Here is a 4,521-nt window from a genome sequence, read left to right as displayed (position 1 = left end):
AGATGAGAGGCAGGGGGCTGGAGAGGAGAGTAGGGGACAGGAAGTAGGGATATTTTAGGAGGTAAGAGAAGCAGGGGGTGGTGATCTATTGGCCATGGAGGTGAGGCAGCACAGATAGGGGTGACAACGCCCAGGCTCTGGTTTGGGGGTTCAAGGAATATCAGGGAGGCTGGGAAGTCCTGGAGGATGTCCACCAGTGGATGCCCAGGAGGGCGACATCAGCCCGAGCATTGTGGTCAGAACCCAGATACGAGCCAGTGGGCCCAGTCTACTTGTTCCTGTTCCCACTTTCTTCTTTGAGAATGGAAGACAGGAACCAAGAACCTCGTCAAATGTGTGTGAGAGAGACAGACAGTCAGACAGAGACAGAGAGTGACCAGACACAGAGACAGAGACAGAGAGACAGAGACACAGAGGCACAGAGAGAGAGACAGAGAGAGAGAAAGACAGAGAGAAACAGAGGCACAGAGAGAGACAGGGAAAGGAACAGACACAGACAGACACAGAGACTTAGACCGAAACAGAAATACAGAGACACAGAGACAGTGAGAGACAGAGACAGAGAGAAACAGAGACATACACACGCACAGAGAGAAACAAAGAAGCATTTGGATTTCAGGCATTCAAAAAAATGTTCAATATCTTTCTTGTGGCCGGTTTCACAGGCCACATGTATGCCATTCATCGCTCGTAAGGCACACGTCAAAAAAATAGTAATAAAAATCAAAAGGAAAAACATTTAAAGTATAGTTTACAATAAACAAACATTAACCCTCCTCACAGGGGGGTGTCACAGATGCAACTGAGACCTCGTGAGTCCCTTCCCCTGTCCCATCATTTCCCTCCTCCAAGGTAACCACTGTTCTAAATATGGCCTTTGTCATGCCCCTACGGGTTTTACAATCTTCATATAAATACGGTCACTCTACACATCCTTCTGCAGCTTGCTGTGTTTTGCTTAGAACCATGTTTTTAAGATTTATATCAGTCAGCACACGTGGCTCTGGATCATTTGCTTCCGGGGTGACAGTATTCTACTGTGGCAATACCCCCTCATGGATTTCTCCATCTTTCCGCTGAGGGTCATCTAGCTATTTTATAATCTTCCACCGTCATGAGAAGTGTTGCCAATGGTTTGCTTTCCAAATTTTTTCTTGTGGCTAAAATGCCCATGATGTAACATTTACCATCTTAAGCATTTTTAAGTGTCCAGTTCAGTGGCACTAAGTACGTTCACACCACTGCACGGCCCTCCCCACCATCTGTCTCCGGAATACTTTTCGTCTTGTAAAACTGCAACTCTGTCCCCGTCAAACACTGACTCCCCATCCTCTCCCCCAGCCCCTGGCTCCCCCCATCTACTTCCTGCCTCTGTGACTGTGACTCCTCTAGGGAGTTCACAGAAGTGGAATCGGCCTGTATTTGTCCTTTTGTGACTGGCTTACTTCACTCAGCATGATGTCCTCGTTTCATCCATGTTGTAGCCTGGGTCAGAACATCCTTTTTAGGGCTGTGTAGTACTCCATTGCATGGATATACCACATTTTGCTAACGTATATTCCTTTGTTTTTAACGTTTGTATTTATTTTTGAGAGACAGAACATGAGTGGGGGTGGGGCAGAGAGAGAGGGAGACACAGGATCCAAAACAGTCTCCAGGCTCTGAGCTGTCAGCACAGAGCCTGATGCAGGGCTCGAACTCACAAACCTCGAGATCATGACCTGAACCCAAGTCGGATGCTTAACGGACTGAGCCACCCAGGTGCCCCATGCTGACGTACATTCCTGATCACAACCTCTCATGTGCTCACATGGAAACACATACCCCACGCTTCCCACAGGACACATCTTTATGTCCTATATCTCTGTAGGGTATAAAGCTAAGAATTACTAATCATAGAATAGTGCATTCTCAGTCTTTCCAGATACTGTCACGTTATTCTCCAAAGTGATCTTGTCCATTTGCTCTCCCCCCAGCAGTGGATAAGGGTTTCTTTGTCCCAAAGCCTCAAAAAACCTTGTTGTTGTTGCCAGACTTTTTCATCCACCTTGGGTAATGAGTGTGACACAGCATCTCGTAGTGGCTTCCCGCCCCCATTACTGATGAGGTTGATCATCCTTGTGTTTTTTCATGTGGCGTCTGGGTTCCCCTGTCTGTGATATTGTTTCTTTATGTCTCTGCTGTGGGTAAGGGTGGGATCTTACACTGGTCATCTGAGTGTCTGGTCATAGGTTTAGGAGTACCCCCAAATGAGATGCTCAATAAGGGTTTGATGAATGAATGAGGAAGTGGAGGCTGTTACAGACCCACAGGGAAGGGGAGAGAGACAGGCGGCAAGCAGAAGGGCTCATGGGGACCAGAGAGGGTTTCTTCAAAGTCTGGACCAGAGAGGGTTTCTTCCTCCTCAACCGAAGGAGTTCTGCCACCGCGGCTGCCAGAGCCTCAGCCACCTGCTGATGCTACCAGGAGAGCTTCCGGCATTATGACAGCCACCTGTCTCCCTCTGATCTGACTTTCCTCTAACCTTCTGGGCCTTCATGAGACACTCCTAGTGGCAGAAACTCATTGGAAGCAAGCTCGAAAGTGAGAAGCACTGACTCAGAGAAACAGAGAGGAAAATGTGAGCACTGAACCAGAATATGTCCCTCCTCACACCCTGGGAAGCACCGCATCCTCTCTGGCCCCCGTACGTAGCAGCCCCTCACACCCTCTGCCCACAGAAGCACTTGCTCAAGCAGCCTTTTCTGGCTCTTCCTCAGGACACTCCTTCCCTTGGTCTCCCCAGAAACATCCGCACATGAGATCTCCAGGTGCCCATAGAAGGAGAAAGAAATAGCATTGCGTGCTTCCTGAAACCATGAACCAGGGAGGACGCAACATGTCTGTGGTTCCTGCCAAACTATAACCTTGAATCTAATCATGATCAAATGTCCAATAAACCCACATTGAGAGACATTCCACATTAAAATCCACCAGAGGGTGCCTGGGTGGTTCAGTTGGTTTCGCTCAGGCTGTGATCTCACAGTTGGTGGGATACAGCCTGGTTGATGGGCTCAAGCCACGTGTTGGGCTCTGCCCTGACAGCGTAGAACCTGCTTGGGATTCTCTCTCTCCTCGCTTGGCCTCTCTCTCTCAGTGTAAATAAATAAACTTAAAAAAAATCCACCTGTTTTCTTCAAATGTGTCAATGTCGAAACTTTGAGAACCTTTGAACCAGGGTGGCAGGCATATCAGAATTCATTGTAATCGGGGAGCCTGGGTGGCTCAGTCGGTTAAGCATTCGACTTCAGCTTAGGTCATGATCTTGCGGTTTGTGAGTTCAAGCCCCGCGTCGGGCTCTGTGCTGACAGCTCGGAGCCTGGACCTGCTTTGGGTTGTGTGTCTCCCTCTCTCTCCACCCCTGCCCTGCTCATACTCTGTCTCTCTGTCAAAAATAAAGAAACATTAAAAAAATTAAAAATAAATAAAGAATTCATTACAAAACTCTCTCAATATTTTTATCCTGTAGAAAAATTTATAATAAAAAATCAAGTATAGTTTTACATGTTTGATGTTATGAAAGGGCAAGAAAAGCTGAGAGGCTGGTCTTTATGAAAGGAGTCAAAAGAACCATAATAACTAGAAATGGGTGCTTGATCCTGGACTGGATCTACATGCACCTGATCCTGCTTGTACCTTCTGGATCTTGGATCACAGAAGAAAACCACTATAGATTGTAGCCATGTGAGGACAATTGGAGACATTGGAATCCGGACTAGCTATTAGATAATAAAATGTGTCCGTGATGAATTTCTTGAATTTCATAAATTTTCTGGGGTCACATAAGAGAATACCGTTCTTCTTAGGAAATTCACATAAAGTAGGGGTAGAGGGGCATTATGTCTGCAAGTGGTTCACAAAAACCCTCAAGTGGTTCAGAAAAAAAAATGTATATGTACAGAGATGGAACTATAACACAAATGTGGGGAAAAAAGGTTAGCAATTGGTCAAAGTAGGAGAAGGACTTGGAAGAATTCTTTGTAATATCCTCGCAATTATTTCATCAATTTGAATTTATTTTAATTTTATGTTATTTGTATTTTATATATTTAAAATTAGTATTATAAATCATTATATATTTAAAATTAGTATTATAAATCAGTATAATTTTAAAAGCATGCGTGTACACACCCATCAGAAGTTATCAAATTGCACACTAAATGTGTGCCCTTTGGGGGCGCCTAGGTGGCTCGGTTGGTTAAGCTTCCCACTTTGGTTCAGGTCAGCCCCGCATCAGGCTCTGCGCTGACAGCTCAAAGCCTAGAGCCTGCTTCGGATTCTGTGTCTCCCTCCCTCTCTCTGCCCCTCCCCTGTCATGCTCTGTCTCTTTCAAAAATAAATAAACATTAAAAGTAATAATAATAAATACATAAATATGTGCCGTTTTCTGTGTAGCGATGATACCTCAATCTAAATTGGAAATAAAAAAAATAAGTAAAAGAATAGAGAGGGAACTTCCTTTGCAAAGACAGAGAGGCGTAA

The sequence above is a fragment of the Acinonyx jubatus genome, chromosome A2 (assembly GCF_027475565.1).
Source record: "Acinonyx jubatus isolate Ajub_Pintada_27869175 chromosome A2, VMU_Ajub_asm_v1.0, whole genome shotgun sequence".
Taxonomy (NCBI): Eukaryota; Metazoa; Chordata; class Mammalia; order Carnivora; family Felidae; genus Acinonyx; species Acinonyx jubatus.
The sequence above is the reverse complement of the archived record's forward strand: the minus strand, read 5'-3'. Positions refer to the sequence as shown.